This window comes from Maylandia zebra, linkage group LG3 (genome assembly GCF_041146795.1).
Source record: "Maylandia zebra isolate NMK-2024a linkage group LG3, Mzebra_GT3a, whole genome shotgun sequence".
In the NCBI taxonomy this organism is placed as follows: Eukaryota; Metazoa; Chordata; class Actinopteri; order Cichliformes; family Cichlidae; genus Maylandia; species Maylandia zebra.
The window spans coordinates 52,411,605-52,439,081 of NC_135169.1; the positions used below are offsets into that span (position 1 = coordinate 52,411,605).

The window sequence follows — 27,477 nt, forward strand, 5'->3', positions numbered from 1 at the left end:
CCCTGTGCTGGTTCCTGAGGCCATCTTCAACAATCCAGGGCCTGTGCTGTTAGATAAATGCTAAACTGAGCCTTTGGGTTAGGGTATTATGCAAACATGCAGGTATGGTTAAAGGATTGTCTTCGTAACTTCAGGTACTTGCCACCTAATCAGTTGAATCCATAAATTGAGACATTGTGCTGGGGCCAGCAGCTTACGGCCATACCACCCTGAGCACGCCCGACCTCGTCTGATCTCGGAAGCTAAGCAGGGCTGGGCTTGGTTAGTACTTGGATGGGAGACTGCCTGGGAATACCTGGTACTGTAAGCCTTTCATTTTCATGTCATTGAACCGCTTTTGATCCAGAGAAGGGGTGTATTAAAAGACCAAAAGCAGCTGCCCATTAATGAGGGCACATTAACGACATTGCTTTTGGCTCTTTTCCAATGTCTTGTGCTGCTAGCTGATGCCACCTACACCACACCAGGGCCTGTGGCTGCTGGCTGAGGCCACTTACACCACACCAGGGCCTGTGGCTGCTGGCTGAGGCCACTTACACCACACCAGGGCCTGTGGCTGCTGGCTGAGGCCACCTACACCACACCAGGGCCTTTGTTGCTATTGAGGCCAATTACACCACACCAGGGTCTGTGGCTCTTGGTCAGGCCACTTACACCACACCAGGGCCTGTGGCTGCTGGCTGAGGCCACTTACACCACATCAGGGCATTAGCTGCTATTGAGGCCACTTACACCACACCAGGGCCTGTGGCTGCTGGCTGAGGCCACCTACACCACACCAGGGCATTAGTTGCTATTGAGGCCAATTACACCACACCAGGGTCTGTGGCTCTTGCTCAGGCCACTTACACCACACCAGGGCCTGTGGCACTGGCTGAGGCCACTTACACCACACCAGGGCCTGTGGCTCTGGCTGAGGCCACTTACACCACACCAGGGCCTGTGGCTGCTGGCTGAGGCCACTTACACCACACCAGGGCCTGTGGCTGCTGGCTGAGGCCACTTACACCACACCAGGGCCTGTGGCTGCTGGCTGAGGCCACTTACACCACACCAGTGCCTGTGGCTTCTGGCTGAGGCCACTTACACCACACCAGGGCCTGTGGCTCTTGCTCAGGCCACTCATATCACACCAGACCCTGTGCTTCTGGCCGAGGCCATCTTCACCAAACCTGGCCCTGTGCTGCTTGCTGTGACCATGTACAACACACCAGGCCCTGTGCTGGTTGCAGAGGCCATGTTCAACAATCCAGGGCCTGTGCTGTTAGATAAATGCCAAACTGAGCCTTTGGGTTAGGGTATTATGCAAACATGCAGGTATGGTTATAGGATTGTCTTCGTAACTTCAGGTACTTGCCACCTAATCAGTTGAATCCATAAATTGAGACATTGTGCTGGGGCCAGCAGCTTACGGCCATACCACCCTGAGCACGCCCGACCTCGTCTGATCTCGGAAGCTAAGCAGGGCTGGGCTTGGTTAGTACTTGGATGGGAGACTGCCTGGGAATACCTGGTACTGTAAGCCTTTCATTTTCATGTCATTGAACCGCTTTTGATCCAGAGAAGGGGTGTATTAAAAGACCAAAAGCAGCTGCCCATTAATGAGGGCACATTAACGACATTGCTTTTGGCTGTTTTCCAATGTCTTGTGCTGCTAGCTGATGCCACCTACACCACACCAGGGACTGAGTGACCGGCTGGGGTCACTTACACCACATCAGGGCCTGTGGCTGCTGGCTGAGGCCACTTACACCACACCAGGGCCTGTGGCTGCTGGCTGAGGCCACCTACACCACACCAGGGCATTAGTTGCTATTGAGGCCAATTACACCACACCAGGGTCTGTGACTCTTGCTCAGGCCACTTACACCACACCAGGGCCTGTGGCACTGGCTGAGGCCACTTACACCACACCAGGGCCTGAGGCTGCTGGCTGAGGCCACTTACACCACACCAGGGCCTGTGGCTGCTGGCTGAGGCCACTTACACCACACCAGGGCCTGTGGCTGCTGGCTGAGGCCACTTACACCACACCAGTGCCTGTGGCTTCTGGCTGAGGCGACTTACACCACACCAAGGCCTGTGGCTGCTGGCTGAGGCCACTTACACCACACCAGGGCTTTAGTTGCTATTGAGGCCACTTACACCACACCAGGGCCTGTGGCTCCTGGCTGAGGCCACATACACCACACCAGGGCCTTATTTGCTTCTGAGGCCACTTACACCACACCAGGGCCTGTGGCTGCTGGCTGAGGCCACATACACCACACCAGGGCCTTAGTTGCTATTGAGGCCAATTACACCACACCAGGGCCTGTGGCTCTTGCTCAGGCCACTTACTCCACACCAGGGCCTGTGGCTCTTGCTCAGGCCACTCATATCACACCAGACCCTGTGCTTCTGGCCAAGGCCATCTTCACCAAACCAGGCCCTGTGCTGCTAGCTGTGGCCATGTACAACACACCAGGCCCTGTTCTGGTTCCTGAGGCCATCTTCAACAATCCAGGGCCTGTGCTGTTGGATAAATGCTAAACTGAGCCTTTGGGTTAGGGTATTATGCAAACATGCAGGTATGGTTATAGGATTGTCTTCGTAACTTCAGGTACTTGCCACCTAATCAGTTGAATCCATAAATTGAGACATTGTGCTGGGGCCAGCAGCTTACGGCCATACCACCCTGAGCACGCCCGACCTCGTCTGATCTCGGAAGCTAAGCAGGGCTGGGCTTGGTTAGTACTTGGATGGGAGACTTCCTTGGAATACCTGGTGCTGTAAGCCTTTCATTTTCATGTCATTGAACCGCTTTTGATCCAGAGAAGGTGTGTATTAAAAGACCAAAAGCAGCTGCCCATTAATGAGGGCACATTAACGACATTGCTTTTGGCTCTTTTCCAATGTCTTGTGCTGCTAGCTGATGCCACCTACACCACACCAGGGCCTGAGTGACCGGCTGGGGCCACTTACACCACATCAGGGCCTGTGGCTCTGGCTGAGGCCACTTACACCACACCAGGGCCTGTGGCTGCTGGCTGAGGCCACTTACACCACACCAGGGCCTGTGGCTGCTGGCTGAGGCCACCTACACCACACCAGGGCCTTAGTTGCTATTGAGGCCAATTACACCACACCAGGGTCTGTGGCTCTTGCTCAGGCCACTTACACCACACCAGGGCCTGTGGCTGCTGGCTGAGGCCACTTACACCACACCAGGGCCTGTGGCTGCTGGCTGAGGCCACTTACACCACACCAGGGCCTGTGGCTGCTGGCTGAGGCCACTTACACCACACAAGGGCCTGTGGCTGCTGGCTGAGGCCACCTACACCACACCAGGGCCTGTGGCTTCTGGCTGAGGCCACTTACACCACACCAGGGCCTGTGGCTCTTGCTCAGGCCACTCATATCACACCAGACCCTGTGCTTCTGGCCAAGGCCATCTTCACCAAACCTGGCCCAGTGCTGCTTGCTGTGGCCATGTACAACACACCAGGCCTTGTGCTGCTGGCTGAGGCCACTTACACCACACCAGGGCCTTAGTTGCTATTGAGGCCACTTACACCACACCAGGGCCTTATTTGCTTCTGAGGCCACTTACACCACACCAGGGCCTGTGGCTGCTGGCTGAGGCCACATACACAACACCAGGGCCTTAGTTGCTATTGAGGCCAATTACACCACACCAGGGCCTGTGGCACTGGCTGAGGCCACTTACACCACACCAGGGCCTGTGGCTTCTGGCTGAGGCCACTTACACCACACAAGGGCCTGTGGCTGCTGGCTGAGGCCACCTACACCACACCAGGGCCTGTGGCTCTTGCTCAGGCCACTCATATCACACCAGACCCTGTGCTTCTGGCCGAGACCATCTTCACCAAACCAGGCCCTGTGCTGCTAGCTGTGGCCATGTACAACACACCAGGCCCTGTGCTGGTTCCTGAGGCCATCTTCAACAATCCAGGGCCTGTGCTGTTAGATAAATGCTAAACTGAGCATTTGGGTATTATGCAAACATGCAGGTATGGTTAAAGGATTGTCTTCGTAACTTCAGGTACTTGCCACCTAATCAGTTGAATCCATAAATTGAGACATTGTGCTGGGGCCAGCAGCTTACGGCCATACCACCCTGAGCACGCCCGACCTCGTCTGATCTCGGAAGCTAAGCAGGGCTGGGCTTGGTTGGTACTTGGATGGGAGACTGCCTGGGAATACCTGGTACTGTAAGCCTTTCATTTTCATGTCATTGAACCGCTTTTGATCCAGAGAAGGGGTGTATTAAAAGACCAAAAGCAGCTGCCCATTAATGAGGGCACATTAACGACATTGCTTTTGGCTCTTTTCCAATGTCTTGTGCTGCTAGCTGATGCCACCTACACCACACCAGGGACTGAGTGACCGGCTGGGGCCACTTACACCACATCAGGGCCTGTGGCTGCTGGCTGAGGCCACTTACACCACACCAGGGCCTGTGGCTGCTGGCTGAGGCCACTTACACCACACCAGGGCCTGTGGCTGCTGGCTGAGGCCACCTACACCACACCAGGGCCTTTGTTGCTATTGAGGCCAATTACACCACACCAGGGTCTGTGGCTCTTGGTCAGGCCACTTACACCACACCAGGGCCTGTGGCTGCTGGCTGAGGCCACTTACACCACATCAGGGCATTAGCTGCTATTGAGGCCACTTACACCACACCAGGGCCTGTGGCTGCTGGCTGAGGCTACCTACACCACACCAGGGCATTAGTTGCTATTGAGGCCAATTACACCACACCAGGGTCTGTGGCTCTTGCTCAGGCCACTTACACCACACCAGGGCCTGTGGCACTGGCTGAGGCCACTTACACCACACCAGGGCCTGTGGCTCTGGCTGAGGCCACTTACACCACACCAGGGCCTGTGGCTGCTGGCTGAGGCCACTTACACCACACCAGGGCCTGTGGCTCTGGCTGAGGCCACTTACACCACACCAGGGCCTGTGGCTGCTGGCTGAGGCCACTTACACCACACCAGGGCCTGTGGCTGCTGGCTGAGGCCACTTACACCACACCAGTGCCTGTGGCTTCTGGCTGAGGCCACTTACACCACACCAGGGCCTTAGTTGCTATTGAGGCCAATTACACCACACCAGGGTCTGTGACTCTTGCTCAGGCCACTTACACCACACCAGGGCCTGTGGCACTGGCTGAGGCCACTTACACCACACCAGGGCCTGTGGCTGCTGGCTGAGGCCACTTACACCACACCAGGGCCTGTGGCTGCTGGCTGAGGCCACTTACACCACACCAGGGCCTGTGGCTGCTGGCTGAGGGCACTTACACCACACCAGTGCCTGTGGCTTCTGGCTGAGGCCACTTACACCACACCAGGTCCTGTGGCTCTTGCTCAGGCCACTCACATCACACCAGGCCCTGCGCTTCTGGCCGAGGCCATCTTCACCAAACCAGGCCCTGTGCTGCTAGCTGTGGCCATGTACAACACACCAGGCCCTGTGCTGGTTCCTGAGGCCATCTTCAACAATCCAGGGCCTGTGCTGTTAGATAAATGCTAAACTGAGCCTTTGGGTTAGGGTATTATGCAAACATGCAGGTATGGTTAAAGGATTGTCTTCGTAACTTCAGGTACTTGCCACCTAATCAGTTGAATCCATAAATTGAGACATTGTGCTGGGGCCAGCAGCTTACGGCCATACCACCCTGAGCACGCCCGACCTCGTCTGATCTCGGAAGCTAAGCAGGGCTGGGCTTGGTTAGTACTTGGATGGGAGACTGCCTGGGAATACCTGGTGCTGTAAGCCTTTCATTTTCATGTCATTGAACCGCTTTTGATCCAGAGAAGGGGTGTATTAAAAGACCAAAAGCAGCTGCCCATTAATGAGGGCACATTAACGACATTGCTTTTGGCTGTTTTCCAATGTCTTGTGCTGCTAGCTGATGCCACCTACACCACACCAGGGCCTGAGTGACCGGCTGGGGCCACTTACACCACATCAGGGCCTGTGGCTGCTGGCTGAGGCCACTTACACCACACCAGGGCCTGTGGCTGCTGGCTGAGGCCACTTACACCACACCAGGGCCTGTGGCTGCTGGCTGAGGCCACCTACACCACACCAGGGCCTTAGTTGCTATTGAGGCCAATTACACCACACCAGGGTCTGTGGCTCTTGCTCAGGCCACTTACACCACACCAGGGCCTGTGGCACTGGCTGAGGCCACTTACACCACACCAGGGCATTAGTTGCTATTGAGGCCACTTACACCACACCAGGGCCTGTGGCTGCTGGCTGAGGCCACCTACACCACACCAGGGCATTAGTTGCGATTGAGGCCAATTACACCACACCAGGGCCTGTGGCACTGGCTGAGGCCACTTACACCACACCAGGGCCTGTGGCTCTGGCTGAGGCCACTTACACCACACCAGGGCCTGTGGCTGCTGGCTGAGGCCACTTACACCACACCAGGGCCTGTGGCTGCTGGCTGAGGCCACTTACACCACACCAGGGCCTGTGGCTGCTGGCTGAGGCCACTTACACCACACCAGTGCCTGTGGCTTCTGGCTGAGGCCACTTACACCACACCAGGGCCTGTGGCTCTTGCTCAGGCCACTCACATCACACCAGACCCTGCGCTTCTGGCCGAGGCCATCTTCACCAAACCAGGCCCTGTGCTGCTAGCTGTGGCCATGTACAACACACCAGGCCCTGTGCTGGTTCCTGAGGCCATCTTCAACAATCCAGGGCCTGTGCTGTTAGATAAATGCTAAACTGAGCCTTTGGGTTAGGGTATTATGCAAACATGCAGGTATGGTTAAAGGATTGTCTTCGTAACTTCAGGTACTTGCCACCTAATCAGTTGAATCCATAAATTGAGACATTGTGCTGGGGCCAGCAACTTACGGCCATACCACCCTGAGCACGCCTGACCTCGTCTGATCTCGGAAGCTAAGCAGGGCTGGGCTTGGTTAGTACTTGGATGGGAGACTGCCTGGGAATACCTGGTGCTGTAAGCCTTTCATTTTCATGTCATTGAACCGCTTTTGATCCAGAGAAGGGGTGTATTAAAAGACCAAAAGCAGCTGCCCATTAATGAGGGCACATTAACGACATTGCTTTTGGCTCTTTTCCAATGTCTTGTGCTGCTAGCTGATGCCACCTACACCACACCAGGGCCTGAGTGACCGGCTGGGGCCACTTACACCACATCAGGGCCTGTGGCTGCTGGCTGAGGCCACTTACACCACACCAGGGCCTGTGGCTGCTGGCTGAGGCCACCTACACCACACCAGGGCCTTAGTTGCTATTGAGGCCAATTACACCACACCAGGGTCTGTGGCTCTTGCTCAGGCCACTTACACCACACCAGGGCCTGTGGCTGCTGGATGAGGCCACTTACACCACACCAGGGCCTGTGGCTGCTGGCTGAGGCCACTTACACCACACAAGGGCCTGTGGCTGCTGGCTGAGGCCACTTACACCACACCAGGGCCTGTGGCTGCTGGCTGAGGCCACCTACACCACACCAGGGCCTTAGTTGCTATTGAGGCCACTTACACCACACCAGGGCCTGTGGCTGCTGGCTGAGGCCACTTACACCACACCAGGGCCTGTGGCTGCTGGCTGAGGCCACATACACCACACCAGGGCCTGTGGCTGCTGGCTGAGGCCACTTACACCACACCAGGGCCTTAGTTGCTATTGAGGCCACTTACACCACACCAGGGCCTGTGGCTCCTGGCTGAGGCCACATACACCACACCAGGGCCTTAGTTGCTATTGAGGCCAATTACATCACACCAGGGCCTGTGGCTCTTGCTCAGGCCACTTACTCCACACCAGGGCCTGTGGCTCTTGCTCAGGCCACTCATATCACACCAGACCCTGTGCTTCTGGCCAAGGCCATCTTCACCAAACCAGGCCCTGTGCTGCTAGCTGTGGCCATGTACAACACACCAGGCCCTGTTCTGGTTCCTGAGGCCATCTTCAACAATCCAGGGCCTGTGCTGTTGGATAAATGCTAAACTGAGCCTTTGGGTTAGGGTATTATGCAAACATGCAGGTATGGTTATAGGATTGTCTTCGTAACTTCAGGTACTTGCCACCTAATCAGTTGAATCCATAAATTGAGACATTGTGCTGGGGCCAGCAGCTTACGGCCATACCACCCTGAGCACGCCCGACCTCGTCTGATCTCGGAAGCTAAGCAGGGCTGGGCTTGGTTAGTACTTGGATGGGAGACTTCCTTGGAATACCTGGTGCTGTAAGCCTTTCATTTTCATGTCATTGAACCGCTTTTGATCCAGAGAAGGTGTGTATTAAAAGACCAAAAGCAGCTGCCCATTAATGAGGGCACATTAACGACATTGCTTTTGGCTGTTTTCCAATGTCTTGTGCTGCTAGCTGATGCCACCTACACCACACCAGGGCCTGAGTGACCGGCTGGGGCCACTTACACCACACCAGGGCCTGTGGCTGCTGGCTGAGGCCACTTACACCACACCAGGGCCTGTGGCTGCTGGCTGAGGCCACCTACACCACACCAGGGCCTTAGTTGCTATTGAGGCCAATTACACCACACCAGGGTCTGTGGCTCTTGCTCAGGCCACTTACACCACACCAGGGCCTGTGGCTGCTGGCTGAGGCCACTTACACCACACCAGGGCCTGTGGCTGCTGGCTGAGGCCACTTACACCACACCAGGGCCTGTGGCTGCTGGCTGAGGCCACTTACACCACACAAGGGCCTGTGGCTGCTGGCTGAGGCCACCTACACCACACCAGGGCCTGTGGCTTCTGGCTGAGGCCACTTACACCACACCAGGGCCTGTGGCTCTTGCTCAGGCCACTCATATCACACCAGACCCTGTGCTTCTGGCCAAGGCCATCTTCACCAAACCTGGCCCAGTGCTGCTTGCTGTGGCCATGTACAACACACCAGGCCTTGTGCTGCTGGCTGAGGCCACTTACACCACACCAGGGCCTTATTTGCTTCTGAGGCCACTTACACCACACCAGGGCCTGTGGCTGCTGGCTGAGGCCACATACACAACACCAGGGCCTTAGTTGCTATTGAGGCCAATTACACCACACCAGGGCCTGTGGCACTGGCTGAGGCCACTTACACCACACCAGGGCCTGTGGGTTCTGGCTGAGGCCACTTACACCACACAAGGGCCTGTGGCTGCTGGCTGAGGCCACCTACACCACACCAGGGCCTGTGGCTCTTGCTCAGGCCACTCATATCACACCAGACCCTGTGCTTCTGGCCGAGACCATCTTCACCAAACCTGGCCCTGTGCTGCTTGCTGTGGCCATGTACAACACACCAGGGCCTGTGCTGTTAGATAAATGCCAAACTGAGCCTAGGGTATTATGCAAACATGCAGGTATGGTTATAGGATTGTCTTCGTAACTTCAGGTACTTGCCACCTAATCAGTTGAATCCATAAATTGAGACATTGTGCTGGGGCCAGCAGCTTACGGCCATACCACCCTGAGCACGCCCGACCTCATCTGATCTCGGAAGCTAAGCAGGGCTGGGCTTGGTTAGTACTTGGATGGGAGACTTCCTTGGAATACCTGGTGCTGTAAGCCTTTCATTTTCATGTCATTGAACCGCTTTTGATCCAGAGAAGGGGTGTATTAAAAGACCAAAAGCAGCTGCCCATTGATGAGGGCACATTAACGACATTGCTTTTGGCTGTTTTCCAATGTCTTGTGCTGCTAGCTGATGCCACCTACACCACACCAGGGCCTGAGTGACCGGCTGGGGCCACTTACACCACATCAGGGCCTGTGGCTCTGGCTGAGGCCACTTACACCACACCAGGGCCTGTATTTGCTGGATGAGGCGACTTACACCACACCAAGGCCTGTGGCTGCTGGCTGAGGCCACTTACACCACACCAGGGCCTGTGGCTGCTGGCTGAGGCCACTTACACCACACCAGGGCATTAGTTGCTATTGAGGCCAATTACACCACACCAGGGCCTGTGGCTCTGGCTGAGGCCACTTACACCACACCAGGGCCTGTGGCTGCTGGATGAGGCGACTTACACCACACCAAGGCCTGTGGCTGCTGGCTGAGGCCACTTACACCACACCAGGGCCTTAGTTGCTATTGAGGCCACTTACACCACACCAGGGCCTGTGGCTGCTGGCTGAGGCCACATACAACACACCACGGCCTTATTTGCTTCTGAGGCCACTTACACCACACCAGGGCCTGTGGCTGCTGGCTGAGGCCACTTACACCACACCAGGGCCTGTGGCTGCTGGCTGAGGCCACCTACACCACACCAGGGCCTTAGTTGCTATTGAGGCCAATTACCCCACACCAGGGTCTGTGGCTCTTGCTCAGGCCACTTACACCACACCAGAGCCTGTGGCTGCTGGCTGAGGCCACTTACACCACACCAGGGCATTAGTTGCTATTGAGGCCAATTACACCACACCAGGGCCTGTGGCACTGGCTGAGGCCACTTACACCACACCAGGGCCTTAGTTGCTATTGAGGCCACTTACACCACACCAGGGCCTGTGGCTGCTGGCTGAGGCCACCTACACCACACCAGAGCATTAGTTGCTATTGAGGCCAATTACACCACACCAGGGTCTGTGGCTCTTGCTCAGGCCACTTACACCACACCAGGGCCTGTGGCACTGGCTGAGGCTACTTACACCACACCAGGGCCTGTGGCTCTGGCTGAGGCTACTTACACCACACCAGGGCCTGTGGCTGCTGGCTGAGGCCACTTACACCACACCAGTGCCTGTGGCTTCTGGCTGAGGCCACTTACACCACACCAGGGCCTTAGTTGCTATTGAGGCCAATTACACCACACCAGGGTCTGTGACTCTTGCTCAGGCCACTTACACCACACCAGGGCCTGTGGCACTGGCTGAGGCCACTTACACCACACCAGGGCCTGTGGCTGCTGGCTGAGGCCACTTACACCACACCAGGGCCTGTGGCTGCTGGCTGAGGCCACTTACACCACACCAGGGCCTGTGGCTGCTGGCTGAGGGCACTTACACCACACCAGTGCCTGTGGCTTCTGGCTGAGGCCACTTACACCACACCAGGGCCTGTGGCTCTTGCTCAGGCCACTCACATCACACCAGGCCCTGCGCTTCTGGCCGAGGCCATCTTCACCAAACCAGGCCCTGTGCTGCTAGCTGTGGCCATGTACAACACACCAGGCCCTGTGCTGGTTCCTGAGGCCATCTTCAACAATCCAGGGCCTGTGCTGTTAGATAAATGCTAAACTGAGCCTTTGGGTTAGGGTATTATGCAAACATGCAGGTATGGTTAAAGGATTGTCTTCGTAACTTCAGGTACTTGCCACCTAATCAGTTGAATCCATAAATTGAGACATTGTGCTGGGGCCAGCAGCTTACGGCCATACCACCCTGAGCACGCCCGACCTCGTCTGATCTCGGAAGCTAAGCAGGGCTGGGCTTGGTTAGTACTTGGATGGGAGACTGCCTGGGAATACCTGGTACTGTAAGCCTTTCATTTTCATGTCATTGAACCGCTTTTGATCCAGAGAAGGGGTGTATTAAAAGACCAAAAGCAGCTGCCCATTAATGAGGGCACATTAACGACATTGCTTTTGGCTCTTTTCCAATGTCTTGTGCTGCTAGCTGATGCCACCTACACCACACCAGGGCCTGTGGCTGCTGGCTGAGGCCACTTACACCACACCAGGGCCTGTGGCTGCTGGCTGAGGCCACTTACACCACACCAGGGCCTGTGGCTGCTGGCTGAGGCCACCTACACCACACCAGGGCCTTTGTTGCTATTGAGGCCAATTACACCACACCAGGGTCTGTGGCTCTTGGTCAGGCCACTTACACCACACCAGGGCCTGTGGCTGCTGGCTGAGGCCACTTACACCACATCAGGGCATTAGCTGCTATTGAGGCCACTTACACCACACCAGGGCCTGTGGCTGCTGGCTGAGGCCACCTACACCACACCAGGGCATTAGTTGCTATTGAGGCCAATTACACCACACCAGGGTCTGTGGCTCTTGCTCAGGCCACTTACACCACACCAGGGCCTGTGGCACTGGCTGAGGCCACTTACACCACACCAGGGCCTGTGGCTCTGGCTGAGGCCACTTACACCACACCAGGGCCTGTGGCTGCTGGCTGAGGCCACTTACACCACACCAGGGCCTGTGGCTGCTGGCTGAGGCCACTTACACCACACCAGGGCCTGTGGCTGCTGGCTGAGGCCACTTACACCACACCAGTGCCTGTGGCTTCTGGCTGAGGCCACTTACACCACACCAGGGCCTGTGGCTCTTGCTCAGGCCACTCATATCACACCAGACCCTGTGCTTCTGGCCGAGGCCATCTTCACCAAACCTGGCCCTGTGCTGCTTGCTGTGACCATGTACAACACACCAGGCCCTGTGCTGGTTGCAGAGGCCATGTTCAACAATCCAGGGCCTGTGCTGTTAGATAAATGCCAAACTGAGCCTTTGGGTTAGGGTATTATGCAAACATGCAGGTATGGTTATAGGATTGTCTTCGTAACTTCAGGTACTTGCCACCTAATCAGTTGAATCCATAAATTGAGACATTGTGCTGGGGCCAGCAGCTTACGGCCATACCACCCTGAGCACGCCCGACCTCGTCTGATCTCGGAAGCTAAGCAGGGCTGGGCTTGGTTAGTACTTGGATGGGAGACTGCCTGGGAATACCTGGTACTGTAAGCCTTTCATTTTCATGTCATTGAACCGCTTTTGATCCAGAGAAGGGGTGTATTAAAAGACCAAAAGCAGCTGCCCATTAATGAGGGCACATTAACGACATTGCTTTTGGCTGTTTTCCAATGTCTTGTGCTGCTAGCTGATGCCACCTACACCACACCAGGGACTGAGTGACCGGCTGGGGTCACTTACACCACATCAGGGCCTGTGGCTGCTGGCTGAGGCCACTTACACCACACCAGGGCCTGTGGCTGCTGGCTGAGGCCACCTACACCACACCAGGGCATTAGTTGCTATTGAGGCCAATTACACCACACCAGGGTCTGTGACTCTTGCTCAGGCCACTTACACCACACCAGGGCCTGTGGCACTGGCTGAGGCCACTTACACCACACCAGGGCCTGAGGCTGCTGGCTGAGGCCACTTACACCACACCAGGGCCTGTGGCTGCTGGCTGAGGCCACTTACACCACACCAGGGCCTGTGGCTGCTGGCTGAGGCCACTTACACCACACCAGTGCCTGTGGCTTCTGGCTGAGGCGACTTACACCACACCAAGGCCTGTGGCTGCTGGCTGAGGCCACTTACACCACACCAGGGCTTTAGTTGCTATTGAGGCCACTTACACCACACCAGGGCCTGTGGCTCCTGGCTGAGGCCACATACACCACACCAGGGCCTTATTTGCTTCTGAGGCCACTTACACCACACCAGGGCCTGTGGCTGCTGGCTGAGGCCACATACACCACACCAGGGCCTTAGTTGCTATTGAGGCCAATTACACCACACCAGGGCCTGTGGCTCTTGCTCAGGCCACTTACTCCACACCAGGGCCTGTGGCTCTTGCTCAGGCCACTCATATCACACCAGACCCTGTGCTTCTGGCCAAGGCCATCTTCACCAAACCAGGCCCTGTGCTGCTAGCTGTGGCCATGTACAACACACCAGGCCCTGTTCTGGTTCCTGAGGCCATCTTCAACAATCCAGGGCCTGTGCTGTTGGATAAATGCTAAACTGAGCCTTTGGGTTAGGGTATTATGCAAACATGCAGGTATGGTTATAGGATTGTCTTCGTAACTTCAGGTACTTGCCACCTAATCAGTTGAATCCATAAATTGAGACATTGTGCTGGGGCCAGCAGCTTACGGCCATACCACCCTGAGCACGCCCGACCTCGTCTGATCTCGGAAGCTAAGCAGGGCTGGGCTTGGTTAGTACTTGGATGGGAGACTTCCTTGGAATACCTGGTGCTGTAAGCCTTTCATTTTCATGTCATTGAACCGCTTTTGATCCAGAGAAGGTGTGTATTAAAAGACCAAAAGCAGCTGCCCATTAATGAGGGCACATTAACGACATTGCTTTTGGCTGTTTTCCAATGTCTTGTGCTGCTAGCTGATGCCACCTACACCACACCAGGGCCTGAGTGACCGGCTGGGGCCACTTACACCACATCAGGGCCTGTGGCTCTGGCTGAGGCCACTTACACCACACCAGGGCCTGTGGCTGCTGGCTGAGGCCACTTACACCACACCAGGGCCTGTGGCTGCTGGCTGAGGCCACCTACACCACACCAGGGCCTTAGTTGCTATTGAGGCCAATTACACCACACCAGGGTCTGTGGCTCTTGCTCAGGCCACTTACACCACACCAGGGCCTGTGGCTGCTGGCTGAGGCCACTTACACCACACCAGGGCCTGTGGCTGCTGGCTGAGGCCACTTACACCACACCAGGGCCTGTGGCTGCTGGCTGAGGCCACTTACACCACACAAGGGCCTGTGGCTGCTGGCTGAGGCCACCTACACCACACCAGGGCCTGTGGCTTCTGGCTGAGGCCACTTACACCACACCAGGGCCTGTGGCTCTTGCTCAGGCCACTCATATCACACCAGACCCTGTGCTTCTGGCCAAGGCCATCTTCACCAAACCTGGCCCAGTGCTGCTTGCTGTGGCCATGTACAACACACCAGGCCTTGTGCTGCTGGCTGAGGCCACTTACACCACACCAGGGCCTTAGTTGCTATTGAGGCCACTTACACCACACCAGGGCCTTATTTGCTTCTGAGGCCACTTACACCACACCAGGGCCTGTGGCTGCTGGCTGAGGCCACATACACAACACCAGGGCCTTAGTTGCTATTGAGGCCAATTACACCACACCAGGGCCTGTGGCACTGGCTGAGGCCACTTACACCACACCAGGGCCTGTGGCTTCTGGCTGAGGCCACTTACACCACACAAGGGCCTGTGGCTTCTGGCTGAGGCCACTTACACCACACCAGGGCCTGTGGCTCTTGCTCAGGCCACTCATATCACACCAGACCCTGTGCTTCTGGCCGAGACCATCTTCACCAAACCTGGCCCTGTGCTGCTTGCTGTGGCCATGTACAACACACCAGGCCCTGTGCTGGTTCCAGAGGCCATCTTCAACAATCCAGGGCCTGTGCTGTTAGATAAATGCCAAACTGAGCCTAGGGTATTATGCAAACATGCAGGTATGGTTATAGGATTGTCTTCGTAACTTCAGGTACTTGCCACCTAATCAGTTGAATCCATAAATTGAGACATTGTGCTGGGGCCAGCAGCTTACGGCCATACCACCCTGAGCACGCCCGACCTCATCTGATCTCGGAAGCTAAGCAGGGCTGGGCTTGGTTAGTACTTGGATGGGAGACTTCCTTGGAATACCTGGTGCTGTAAGCCTTTCATTTTCATGTCATTGAACCGCTTTTGATCCAGAGAAGGGGTGTATTAAAAGACCAAAAGCAGCTGCCCATTGATGAGGGCACATTAACGACATTGCTTTTGGCTGTTTTCCAATGTCTTGTGCTGCTAGCTGATGCCACCTACACCACACCAGGGCCTGAGTGACCGGCTGGGGCCACTTACACCACATCAGGGCCTGTGGCTCTGGCTGAGGCCACTTACACCACACCAGGGCCTGTGGCTGCTGGCTGAGGCCACTTACACCACACCAGGGCCTGTGGCTGCTGGCTGAGGCCACCTACACCACACCAGGGCCTTAGTTGCTATTGAGGCCAATTACACCACACCAGGGTCTGTGGCTCTTGCTCAGGCCACTTACACCACACCAGGGCCTGTGGCTGCTGGCTGAGGCCACTTACACCACACCAGGGCCTGTGGCTGCTGGCTGAGGCCACTTACACCACACAAGGGCCTGTGGCTGCTGGCTGAGGCCACTTACACCACACCAGGGCCTGTGGCTGCTGGCTGAGGCCACTTACACCACACCAGGGCCTGTGGCTGCTGGCTGAGGCCACATACACCACACCAGGGCCTGTGGCTCTTGCTCAGGCCACCTACACCACACCAGGGCCTGTGGCTCTTGCTCAGGCCACTCATATCACACCAGGCCCTGCGCTTCTGGCCGAGGCCATCTTCACCAAACCAGGCCCTGTGCTGCTAGCTGTGGCCATGTACAACACACCAGGCCCTGTGCTGGTTCCTGAGGCCATCTTCAACAATCCAGGGCCTGTGCTGTTAGATAAATGCTAAACTGAGCCTTTGGGTTAGGGTATTATGCAAACATGCAGGTATGGTTAAAGGATTGTCTTCGTAACTTCAGGTACTTGCCACCTAATCAGTTGAATCCATAAATTGAGACATTGTGCTGGGGCCAGCAGCTTACGGCCATACCACCCTGAGCACGCCCGACCTCGTCTGATCTCGGAAGCTAAGCAGGGCTGGGCTTGGTTGGTACTTGGATGGGAGACTGCCTGGGAATACCTGGTACTGTAAGCCTTTCATTTTCATGTCATTGAACCGCTTTTGATCCAGAGAAGGGGTGTATTAAAAGACCAAAAGCAGCTGCCCATTAATGAGGGCACATTAACGACATTGCTTTTGGCTCTTTTCCAATGTCTTGTGCTGCTAGCTGATGCCACCTACACCACACCAGGGACTGAGTGACCGGCTGGGGCCACTTACACCACATCAGGGCCTGTGGCTGCTGGCTGAGGCCACTTACACCACACCAGGGCCTGTGGCTGCTGGCTGAGGCCACTTACACCACACCAGGGCCTGTGGCTGCTGGCTGAGGCCACCTACACCACACCAGGGCCTTTGTTGCTATTGAGGCCAATTACACCACACCAGGGTCTGTGGCTCTTGGTCAGGCCACTTACACCACACCAGGGCCTGTGGCTGCTGGCTGAGGCCACTTACACCACATCAGGGCATTAGCTGCTATTGAGGCCACTTACACCACACCAGGGCCTGTGGCTGCTGGCTGAGGCTACCTACACCACACCAGGGCATTAGTTGCTATTGAGGCCACTTACACCACACCAGGGCCTGTGGCTGCTGGCTGAGGCCACCTACACCACACCAGGGCCTTTGTTGCTATTGAGGCCAATTACACCACACCAGGGTCTGTGGCTCTTGCTCAGGCCACTTACACCACACCAGGGCCTGTGGCACTGGCTGAGGCCACTTACACCACACCAGGGCCTGTGGCTCTGGCTGAGGCCACTTACACCACACCAGGGCCTGTGGCTGCTGGCTGAGGCCACTTACACCACACCAGGGCCTGTGGCTGCTGGCTGAGGCCACTTACACCACACCAGGGCCTGTGGCTGCTGGCTGAGGCCACTTACACCACACCAGGGCCTGTGGCTGCTGGCTGAGGCCACTTACACCACACCAGGGCCTGTGGCTGCTGGCTGAGGCCACTTACACCACACCAGGGCCTTAGTTGCTATTGAGGCCACTTACACCACACCAGGGCCTGTGGCTGCTGGCTGAGGCCACATACACCACACCACGGTCTTATTTGCTTCTGAGGCCACTTACACCACACCAGGGCCTGTGGCTGCTGGCTGAGGCCACATACACCACACCAGAGCCTTAGTTGCTATTGAGGCCACTTACTCCACACCAGGGCCTGTGGCACTGGCTGAGGCCACTTACACCACACCAGGGCCTTAGTTGCTATTGAGGCCAATTACACCACACCAGGGTCTGTGGCTCTTGCTCAGGCCACTTACACCACACCAGGGCCTGTGGCTGCTGGCTGAGGCCACTTACACCACACCAGGGCATTAGTTGCTATTGAGGCCACTTACACCACACCAGGGCCTGTGGCTGCTGGCTGAGGCCACCTACACCACACCAGGGCATTAGTTGCTATTGAGGCCAATTACACCACACCAGGGTCTGTGGCTCTTGCTCAGGCCACTTACACCACACCAGGGCCTGTGGCACTGGCTGAGGCTACTTACACCACACCAGGGCCTGTGGCTCTGGCTGAGGCCACTTACACCACACCAGGGCCTGTGGCTGCTGGCTGAGGCCACTTACACCACACCAGGGCCTGTGGCTGCTGGCTGAGGCCACTTACACCACACCAGGGCCTGTGGCTGCTGGCTGAGGCCACCTACACCACACCAGGGCCTTAGTTGCTATTGAGGCCAATTACACCACACCAGGGTCTGTGGCTCTTGCTCAGGCCACTTACACCACACCAGGGCCTGTGGCACTGGCTGAGGCCACTTACACCACACCAGGGCATTAGTTGCTATTGAGGCCACTTACACCACACCAGGGCCTTTGGCTGCTGGCTGAGGCCACCTACACCACACCAGGGCATTAGTTGCGATTGAGGCCAATTACACCACACCAGGGCCTGTGGCACTGGCTGAGGCCACTTACACCACACCAGGGCCTGTGGCTCTGGCTGAGGCCACTTACACCACACCAGGGCCTGTGGCTGCTGGCTGAGGCCACTTACACCACACCAGGGCCTGTGGCTGCTGGCTGAGGCCACTTACACCACACCAGGGCCTGTGGCTGCTGGCTGAGGCCACTTACACCACACCAGTGCCTGTGGCTTCTGGCTGAGGCCACTTACACCACACCAGGGCCTGTGGCTCTTGCTCAGGCCACTCACATCACACCAGACCCTGCGCTTCTGGCCGAGGCCATCTTCACCAAACCAGGCCCTGTGCTGCTAGCTGTGGCCATGTACAACACACCAGGCCCTGTGCTGGTTCCTGAGGCCATCTTCAACAATCCAGGGCCTGTGCTGTTAGATAAATGCTAAACTGAGCCTTTGGGTTAGGGTATTATGCAAACATGCAGGTATGGTTAAAGGATTGTCTTCGTAACTTCAGGTACTTGCCACCTAATCAGTTGAATCCATAAATTGAGACATTGTGCTGGGGCCAGCAACTTACGGCCATACCACCCTGAGCACGCCTGACCTCGTCTGATCTCGGAAGCTAAGCAGGGCTGGGCTTGGTTAGTACTTGGATGGGAGACTGCCTGGGAATACCTGGTGCTGTAAGCCTTTCATTTTCATGTCATTGAACCGCTTTTGATCCAGAGAAGGGGTGTATTAAAAGACCAAAAGCAGCTGCCCATTAATGAGGGCACATTAACGACATTGCTTTTGGCTGTTTTCCAATGTCTTGTGCTGCTAGCTGATGCCACCTACACCACACCAGGGCCTGAGTGACCGGCTGGGGCCACTTACACCACATCAGGGCCTGTGGCTGCTGGCTGAGGCCACTTACACCACACCAGGGCCTGTGGCTGCTGGCTGAGGCCACCTACACCACACCAGGGCCTTAGTTGCTATTGAGGCCAATTACACCACACCAGGGTCTGTGGCTCTTGCTCAGGCCACTTACACCACACCAGGGCCTGTGGCTGCTGGATGAGGCCACTTACACCACACCAGGGCCTGTGGCTGCTGGCTGAGGCCACTTACACCACACAAGGGCCTGTGGCTGCTGGCTGAGGCCACTTACACCACACCAGGGCCTGTGGCTGCTGGCTGAGGCCACCTACACCACACCAGGGCCTTAGTTGCTATTGAGGCCACTTACACCACACCAGGGCCTGTGGCTGCTGGCTGAGGCCACTTACACCACACCAGGGCCTGTGGCTGCTGGCTGAGGCCACATACACCACACCAGGGCCTGTGGCTGCTGGCTGAGGCCACTTACACCACACCAGGGCCTTAGTTGCTATTGAGGCCACTTACACCACACCAGGGCCTGTGGCTCCTGGCTGAGGCCACATACACCACACCAGGGCCTTAGTTGCTATTGAGGCCAATTACACCACACCAGGGCCTGTGGCTCTTGCTCAGGCCACTTACTCCACACCAGGGCCTGTGGCTCTTGCTCAGGCCACTCATATCACACCAGACCCTGTGCTTCTGGCCAAGGCCATCTTCACCAAACCAGGCCCTGTGCTGCTAGCTGTGGCCATGTACAACACACCAGGCCCTGTTCTGGTTCCTGAGGCCATCTTCAACAATCCAGGGCCTGTGCTGTTGGATAAATGCTAAACTGAGCCTTTGGGTTAGGGTATTATGCAAACATGCAGGTATGGTTATAGGATTGTCTTCGTAACTTCAGGTACTTGCCACCTAATCAGTTGAATCCATAAATTGAGACATTGTGCTGGGGCCAGCAGCTTACGGCCATACCACCCTGAGCACGCCCGACCTCGTCTGATCTCGGAAGCTAAGCAGGGCTGGGCTTGGTTAGTACTTGGATGGGAGACTTCCTTGGAATACCTGGTGCTGTAAGCCTTTCATTTTCATGTCATTGAACCGCTTTTGATCCAGAGAAGGTGTGTATTAAAAGACCAAAAGCAGCTGCCCATTAATGAGGGCACATTAACGACATTGCTTTTGGCTGTTTTCCAATGTCTTGTGCTGCTAGCTGATGCCACCTACACCACACCAGGGCCTGAGTGACCGGCTGGGGCCACTTACACCACATCAGGGCCTGTGGCTCTGGCTGAGGCCACTTACACCACACCAGGGCCTGTGGCTGCTGGCTGAGGCCACTTACACCACACCAGGGCCTGTGGCTGCTGGCTGAGGCCACCTACACCACACCAGGGCCTTAGTTGCTATTGAGGCCAATTACACCACACCAGGGTCTGTGGCTCTTGCTCAGGCCACTTACACCACACCAGGGCCTGTGGCTGCTGGCTGAGGCCACTTACACCACACCAGGGCCTGTGGCTGCTGGCTGAGGCCACTTACACCACACTAGGGCCTGTGGCTGCTGGCTGAGGCCACTTACACCACACAAGGGCCTGTGGCTGCTGGCTGAGGCCACCTACACCACACCAGGGCCTTTGGCTTCTGGCTGAGGCCACTTACACCACACCAGGGCCTGTGGCTGCTGGCTGAGGCCACTTACACCACACCAGGGCCTTAGTTGCTTCTGAGGCCACTTACACCACACCAGGGCCTGTGGCTGCTGGCTGAGGCCACTTACACCACACCAGGGCCTGTGGCTGCTGGCTGAGGCCACCTACACCACACCAGGGCCTTAGTTGCTATTGAGGCCAATTACCCCACACCAGGGTCTGTGGCTCTTGCTCAGGCCACTTACACCACACCAGAGCCTGTGGCTGCTGGCTGAGGCCACTTACACCACACCAGGGCATTAGTTGCTATTGAGGCCAATTACACCACACCAGGGCCTGTGGCACTGGCTGAGGCCACTTACACCACACCAGGGCCTTAGTTGCTATTGAGGCCACTTACACCACACCAGGGCCTGTGGCTGCTGGCTGAGGCCACCTACACCACACCAGAGCATTAGTTGCTATTGAGGCCAATTACACCACACCAGGGTCTGTGGCTCTTGCTCAGGCCACTTACACCACACCAGGGCCTGTGGCACTGGCTGAGGCTACTTACACCACACCAGGGCCTGTGGCTCTGGCTGAGGCTACTTACACCACACCAGGGCCTGTGGCTGCTGGCTGAGGCCACTTACACCACACCAGTGCCTGTGGCTTCTGGCTGAGGCCACTTACACCACACCAGGGCCTTAGTTGCTATTGAGGCCAATTACACCACACCAGGGTCTGTGACTCTTGCTCAGGCCACTTACACCACACCAGGGCCTGTGGCACTGGCTGAGGCCACTTACACCACACCAGGGCCTGTGGCTGCTGGCTGAGGCCACTTACACCACACCAGGGCCTGTGGCTGCTGGCTGAGGCCACTTACACCACACCAGGGCCTATGGCTGCTGGCTGAGGGCACTTACACCACACCAGTGCCTGTGGCTTCTGGCTGAGGCCACTTACACCACACCAGGGCCTGTGGCTCTTGCTCAGGCCACTAACATCAGACAAGGCCCTGCGCTTCTGGCCGAGGCCATCTTCACCAAACTAGGCCCTGTGCTGCTAGCTGTGGCCATGTACAACACACCAGGCCCTGTTCTGGTTCCTGAGGCCATCTTCAACAATCCAGGGCCTGTGCTGTTGGATAAATGCTAAACTGAGCCTTTGGGTTAGGGTATTATGCAAACATGCAGGTATGGTTATAGGATTGTCTTCGTAACTTCAGGTACTTGCCACCTAATCAGTTGAATCCATAAATTGAGACATTGTGCTGGGGCCAGCAGCTTACGGCCATACCACCCTGAGCACGCCCGACCTCGTCTGATCTCGGAAGCTAAGCAGGGCTGGGCTTGGTTAGTACTTGGATGGGAGACTTCCTTGGAATACCTGGTGCTGTAAGCCTTTCATTTTCATGTCATTGAACCGCTTTTGATCCAGAGAAGGTGTGTATTAAAAGACCAAAAGCAGCTGCCCATTAATGAGGGCACATTAACGACATTGCTTTTGGCTGTTTTCCAATGTCTTGTGCTGCTAGCTGATGCCACCTACACCACACCAGGGCCTGAGTGACCGGCTGGGGCCACTTACACCACATCAGGGCCTGTGGCTCTGGCTGAGGCCACTTACACCACACCAGGGCCTGTGGCTGCTGGCTGAGGCCACTTACACCACACCAGGGCCTGTGGCTGCTGGCTGAGGCCACCTACACCACACCAGGGCCTTAGTTGCTATTGAGGCCAATTACACCACACCAGGGTCTGTGGCTCTTGCTCAGGCCACTTACACCACACCAGGGCCTGTGGCTGCTGGCTGAGGCCACTTACACCACACCAGGGCCTGTGGCTGCTGGCTGAGGCCACTTACACCACACCAGGGCCTGTGGCTGCTGGCTGAGGCCACTTACACCACACAAGGGCCTGTGGCTGCTGGCTGAGGCCACCTACACCACACCAGGGCCTGTGGCTTCTGGCTGAGGCCACTTACACCACACCAGGGCCTGTGGCTCTTGCTCAGGCCACTCATATCACACCAGACCCTGTGCTTCTGGCCAAGGCCATCTTCACCAAACCTGGCCCAGTGCTGCTTGCTGTGGCCATGTACAACACACCAGGCCTTGTGCTGCTGGCTGAGGCCACTTACACCACACCAGGGCCTTAGTTGCTATTGAGGCCACTTACACCACACCAGGGCCTTATTTGCTTCTGAGGCCACTTACACCACACCAGGGCCTGTGGCTGCTGGCTGAGGCCACATACACAACACCAGGGCCTTAGTTGCTATTGAGGCCAATTACACCACACCAGGGCCTGTGGCACTGGCTGAGGCCACTTACACCACACCAGGGCCTGTGGCTTCTGGCTGAGGCCACTTACACCACACAAGGGCCTGTGGCTTCTGGCTGAGGCCACTTACACCACACCAGGGCCTGTGGCTCTTGCTCAGGCCACTCATATCACACCAGACCCTGTGCTTCTGGCCGAGACCATCTTCACCAAACCTGGCCCTGTGCTGCTTGCTGTGGCCATGTACAACACACCAGGCCCTGTGCTGGTTCCAGAGGCCATCTTCAACAATCCAGGGCCTGTGCTGTTAGATAAATGCCAAACTGAGCCTAGGGTATTATGCAAACATGCAGGTATGGTTATAGGATTGTCTTCGTAACTTCAGGTACTTGCCACCTAATCAGTTGAATCCATAAATTGAGACATTGTGCTGGGGCCAGCAGCTTACGGCCATACCACCCTGAGCACGCCCGACCTCATCTGATCTCGGAAGCTAAGCAGGGCTGGGCTTGGTTAGTACTTGGATGGGAGACTTCCTTGGAATACCTGGTGCTGTAAGCCTTTCATTTTCATGTCATTGAACCGCTTTTGATCCAGAGAAGGGGTGTATTAAAAGACCAAAAGCAGCTGCCCATTGATGAGGGCACATTAACGACATTGCTTTTGGCTGTTTTCCAATGTCTTGTGCTGCTAGCTGATGCCACCTACACCACACCAGGGCCTGAGTGACCGGCTGGGGCCACTTACACCACATCAGGGCCTGTGGCTCTGGCTGAGGCCACTTACACCACACCAGGGCCTGTGGCTGCTGGCTGAGGCCACTTACACCACACCAGGGCCTGTGGCTGCTGGCTGAGGCCACCTACACCACACCAGGGCCTTAGTTGCTATTGAGGCCAATTACACCACACCAGGGTCTGTGGCTCTTGCTCAGGCCACTTACACCACACCAGGGCCTGTGGCTGCTGGCTGAGGCCACTTACACCACACCAGGGCCTGTGGCTGCTGGCTGAGGCCACTTACACCACACAAGGGCCTGTGGCTGCTGGCTGAGGCCACTTACACCACACCAGGGCCTGTGGCTGCTGGCTGAGGCCACTTACACCACACCAGGGCCTGTGGCTGCTGGCTGAGGCCACATACACCACACCAGGGCCTGTGGCTCTTGCTCAGGCCACCTACACCACACCAGGGCCTGTGGCTCTTGCTCAGGCCACTCATATCACACCAGGCCCTGTGCTTCTGGCCGAGGCCATCTTCACCAAACCAGGCCCTGTGCTGCTAGCTGTGGCCATGTACAACACACCAGGCCCTGTTCTGGTTCCTGAGGCCATCTTCAACAATCCAGGGCCTGTGCTGTTGGATAAATGCTAAACTGAGCCTTTGGGTTAGGGTATTATGCAAACATGCAGGTATGGTTATAGGATTGTCTTCGTAACTTCAGGTACTTGCCACCTAATCAGTTGAATCCATAAATTGAGACATTGTGCTATGGCCAGCAGCTTACGGCCATACCACCCTGAGCATGCCCGACCACGTCTGATCTCGGAAGCTAAGCAGGGCTGGGCTTGGTTAGTACTTGGATGGGAGACTTCCTTGGAATACCTGGTGCTGTAAGCCTTTCATTTTCATGTCATTGAACCGCTTTTGATCCAGAGAAGGGGTGTATTAAAAGACCAAAAGCAGCTGCCCATTAATGAGGGCACATTAACGACATTGCTTTTGGCTCTTTTCCAATGTCTTGTGCTGCTAGCTGATGCCACCTACACCACACCAGGGCCTGAGTGACCGGCTGGGGCCACTTACACCACATCAGGGCCTGTGGCTCTGGCTGAGGCCACTTACACCACACCAGGGCCTGTATTTGCTGGATGAGGCGACTTACACCACACCAAGGCCTGTGGCTGCTGGCTGAGGCCACCTACACCACACCAGGGCCTGAGTGACCGGCTGCGGCCACTTACACCACATCAGGGCCTGTGGCTGCTGGCTGAGGCCACTTACACCACACCAGGGCATTAGTTGCTATTGAGGCCAATTACACCACACCAGGGCCTGTGGCTCTGGCTGAGGCCACTTACACCACACCAGGGCCTGTGGCTGCTGGATGAGGCGACTTACACCACACCAAGGCCTGTGGCTGCTGGCTGAGGCCACTTACACCACACCAGGGCCTTAGTTGCTATTGAGGCCACTTACACCACACCAGGGCCTGTGGCTGCTGGCTGAGGCCACATACAACACACCACGGCCTTATTTGCTTCTGAGGCCACTTACACCACACCAGGGCCTGTGGCCGCTGGCTGAGGCCACTTACACCACACCAGGGCCTGTGGCTGCTGGCTGAGGCCACCTACACCACACCAGGGCCTTAGTTGCTATTGAGGCCAATTACCCCACACCAGGGTCTGTGGCTCTTGCTCAGGCCACTTACACCACACCAGAGCCTGTGGCTGCTGGCTGAGGCCACTTACACCACACCAGGGCATTAGTTGCTATTGAGGCCAATTACACCACACCAGGGTCTGTGGCTCTTGCTCAGGCCACTTACACCACACCAGGGCCTGTGGCACTGGCTGAGGCCACTTACACCACACCAGGGCCTGTGGCTCTGGCTGAGGCCACTTACACCACACCAGGGCCTTAGTTGCTATTGAGGCCACTTACACCACACCATGGCCTGTGGCTCTGGCTGAGGCCACTTACACCACACCAGGGCCTTAGTTGCTATTGAGGCCAATTACACCACACCAGGGCCTGTGGCTCTTGCTCAGGCCACTCATATCACACCAGGGCCTGTGCTTCTGGCCGAGGCCATCTTCACCAAACCAGGCCCTGTGCTGCTAGCTGTGGCCATGTACAACACACCAGGCCCTGTTCTGGTTCCTGAGGCCATCTTCAACAATCCAGGGCCTGTGCTGTTAGATAAATGCTAAACTGAGCCTTTGGGTTAGGGTATTATGCAAACATGCAGGTATGGTTATAGGATTGTCTTCGTAACTTCAGGTACTTGCCACCTAATTACTTGAATCCATAAATTGAGACATTGTGCTGGAGCCAGCAGCTTACGGCCATACCACCCTGAGCACGCCTGACATCGTCTGATCTCGGAAGCTAAGCAGGGCTGGGCTTGGTTAGTACTTGGATGGGAGACTTCCTTGGAATACCTGGTGCTGTAAGCCTTTCATTTTCATGTCATTGAACCGCTTTTGATCCAGAGAAGGGGTGTATTAAAAGACCAAAAGCAGCTGCCCATTAATGAGGGCACATTAACGACATTGCTTTTGGCTGTTTTCCAATGTCTTGTGCTGCTAGCTGATGCCACCTACACCACACCAGGGCCTGAGTGACCGGCTGGGGCCACTTACACCACACCAAGGCCTGTGGCTGCTGGCTGAGGCCACCTACACCACACCAGGGCCTTAGTTGCTATTGAGGCCAATTACACCACACCAGGGTCTGTGGCTCTTGCTCAGGCGACTTACACCACACCAGGGCCTGTGGCTGCTGGCTGAGGCCACTTACACCACACAAGGGCCTGTGGCTGCTGGCTGAGGCCACCTACACCACACCAGGGCCTGTGGCTGCTGGCTGAGACCACTTACACCACACCAGGGCCTGTGGCTCTTGCTCAGGCCACTTACACCACACCAGGGCCTGTGGCTCTGGCTGAGGCCACTTACACCACACCACGGCCTTATTTGCTTCTGAGGCCACTTACACCACACCAGGGCCTGTGGCTGCTGGCTGAGGCCACATACACCACACCAGGGCCTTAGTTGCTATTGAGGCCAATTACACCACACCAGGGCCTCTGGCACTGGCTGAGGCCACTTACACCACACCAGGGCCTGTGGCTGCTGGCTGAGGCCACTTACACCACACCAGGGCCTGTGGCTGCTGGATGAGGCGACTTACACCACACCAAGGCCTGTGGCTGCTGGCTGAGGCCACTTACACCACACCAGGGCCTTAGTTGCTATTGAGGCCACTTACAGAACACCAGGGCCTGTGGCTGCTGGCTGTGGCCATGTACACCACACAAGGGCCTGTGGCTGCTGGCTGAGGCCACATACACCACACCAGGGCCTTAGTTGCTATTGAGGCCAATTACACCACACCAGGGCCTGTGGCACTGGCTGAGGCCACTTACACCACACCAGGGCCTGTGGCTGCTGGCTGAGGCCACTTACACCACACCAGGGCCTGTGGCTGCTGGCTGAGGCCACTTACACCACACCAGGGCCTGTGGCTCTTGCTCAGGCCACTCATATCACACCAGACCCTGTGCTTCTGGCCGAGGCCATCTTCACCCAACCAGGCCCTGTGCTGGTTCCAGAGGCCATCTTCAACAATCCAGGGCC

The 27,477-nt window shown here is 56.6% G+C and overlaps 18 non-coding genes and 1 pseudogene across 18 annotated transcripts; all 19 read left to right on the top strand.

Annotated features, from left to right (window-relative positions):
- Positions 1-191: 191 nt before the first annotated feature.
- LOC143417259 (5S ribosomal RNA) lies at positions 192-310 on the top strand. Its single transcript, XR_013097477.1, has one exon. It is a non-coding gene; the product is annotated as a 5S ribosomal RNA (ribosomal RNA).
- A 1,096-nt stretch (positions 311-1,406) lies between these two features.
- Positions 1,407-1,525, top strand: LOC143417260 (5S ribosomal RNA). Its single transcript, XR_013097478.1, has one exon. It is a non-coding gene; the product is annotated as a 5S ribosomal RNA (ribosomal RNA).
- A 1,134-nt stretch (positions 1,526-2,659) lies between these two features.
- LOC143418037 (5S ribosomal RNA) lies at positions 2,660-2,778 on the top strand. The gene has a single exon (XR_013098185.1). It is a non-coding gene; the product is annotated as a 5S ribosomal RNA (ribosomal RNA).
- Positions 2,779-4,102: 1,324 nt separating this feature from the next.
- On the top strand, positions 4,103-4,221 carry LOC143417419 (5S ribosomal RNA). The gene has a single exon (XR_013097640.1). It is a non-coding gene; the product is annotated as a 5S ribosomal RNA (ribosomal RNA).
- A 1,450-nt stretch (positions 4,222-5,671) lies between these two features.
- LOC143417783 (5S ribosomal RNA) lies at positions 5,672-5,790 on the top strand. The gene has a single exon (XR_013097931.1). It is a non-coding gene; the product is annotated as a 5S ribosomal RNA (ribosomal RNA).
- A 1,095-nt stretch (positions 5,791-6,885) lies between these two features.
- On the top strand, positions 6,886-7,004 carry LOC143417390 (5S ribosomal RNA). Its single transcript, XR_013097611.1, has one exon. It is a non-coding gene; the product is annotated as a 5S ribosomal RNA (ribosomal RNA).
- A 1,135-nt stretch (positions 7,005-8,139) lies between these two features.
- Positions 8,140-8,258, top strand: LOC143418038 (5S ribosomal RNA). The gene has a single exon (XR_013098186.1). It is a non-coding gene; the product is annotated as a 5S ribosomal RNA (ribosomal RNA).
- A 1,207-nt stretch (positions 8,259-9,465) lies between these two features.
- Positions 9,466-9,584, top strand: LOC143417863 (5S ribosomal RNA). Its single transcript, XR_013098010.1, has one exon. It is a non-coding gene; the product is annotated as a 5S ribosomal RNA (ribosomal RNA).
- A 1,800-nt stretch (positions 9,585-11,384) lies between these two features.
- LOC143417261 (5S ribosomal RNA) lies at positions 11,385-11,503 on the top strand. The gene has a single exon (XR_013097479.1). It is a non-coding gene; the product is annotated as a 5S ribosomal RNA (ribosomal RNA).
- A 1,096-nt stretch (positions 11,504-12,599) lies between these two features.
- LOC143417262 (5S ribosomal RNA) lies at positions 12,600-12,718 on the top strand. The gene has a single exon (XR_013097480.1). It is a non-coding gene; the product is annotated as a 5S ribosomal RNA (ribosomal RNA).
- A 1,134-nt stretch (positions 12,719-13,852) lies between these two features.
- Positions 13,853-13,971, top strand: LOC143417147 (5S ribosomal RNA). The gene has a single exon (XR_013097364.1). It is a non-coding gene; the product is annotated as a 5S ribosomal RNA (ribosomal RNA).
- A 1,323-nt stretch (positions 13,972-15,294) lies between these two features.
- Positions 15,295-15,413, top strand: LOC143417864 (5S ribosomal RNA). The gene has a single exon (XR_013098011.1). It is a non-coding gene; the product is annotated as a 5S ribosomal RNA (ribosomal RNA).
- Positions 15,414-16,353: 940 nt separating this feature from the next.
- Positions 16,354-16,472, top strand: LOC143417420 (5S ribosomal RNA). Its single transcript, XR_013097641.1, has one exon. It is a non-coding gene; the product is annotated as a 5S ribosomal RNA (ribosomal RNA).
- Positions 16,473-18,898: 2,426 nt separating this feature from the next.
- LOC143417391 (5S ribosomal RNA) lies at positions 18,899-19,017 on the top strand. Its single transcript, XR_013097612.1, has one exon. It is a non-coding gene; the product is annotated as a 5S ribosomal RNA (ribosomal RNA).
- Positions 19,018-20,152: 1,135 nt separating this feature from the next.
- On the top strand, positions 20,153-20,271 carry LOC143417148 (5S ribosomal RNA). Its single transcript, XR_013097365.1, has one exon. It is a non-coding gene; the product is annotated as a 5S ribosomal RNA (ribosomal RNA).
- Positions 20,272-22,113: 1,842 nt separating this feature from the next.
- Positions 22,114-22,232, top strand: LOC143417149 (5S ribosomal RNA). The gene has a single exon (XR_013097366.1). It is a non-coding gene; the product is annotated as a 5S ribosomal RNA (ribosomal RNA).
- A 1,323-nt stretch (positions 22,233-23,555) lies between these two features.
- On the top strand, positions 23,556-23,674 carry LOC143417865 (5S ribosomal RNA). The gene has a single exon (XR_013098012.1). It is a non-coding gene; the product is annotated as a 5S ribosomal RNA (ribosomal RNA).
- Positions 23,675-24,614: 940 nt separating this feature from the next.
- Positions 24,615-24,733, top strand: LOC143417427 (5S ribosomal RNA). The gene has a single exon (XR_013097648.1). It is a non-coding gene; the product is annotated as a 5S ribosomal RNA (ribosomal RNA).
- Positions 24,734-26,176: 1,443 nt separating this feature from the next.
- On the top strand, positions 26,177-26,295 carry LOC143417550 (5S ribosomal RNA; annotated as a pseudogene).
- The last annotated feature ends 1,182 nt before the right edge of the window (positions 26,296-27,477 follow it).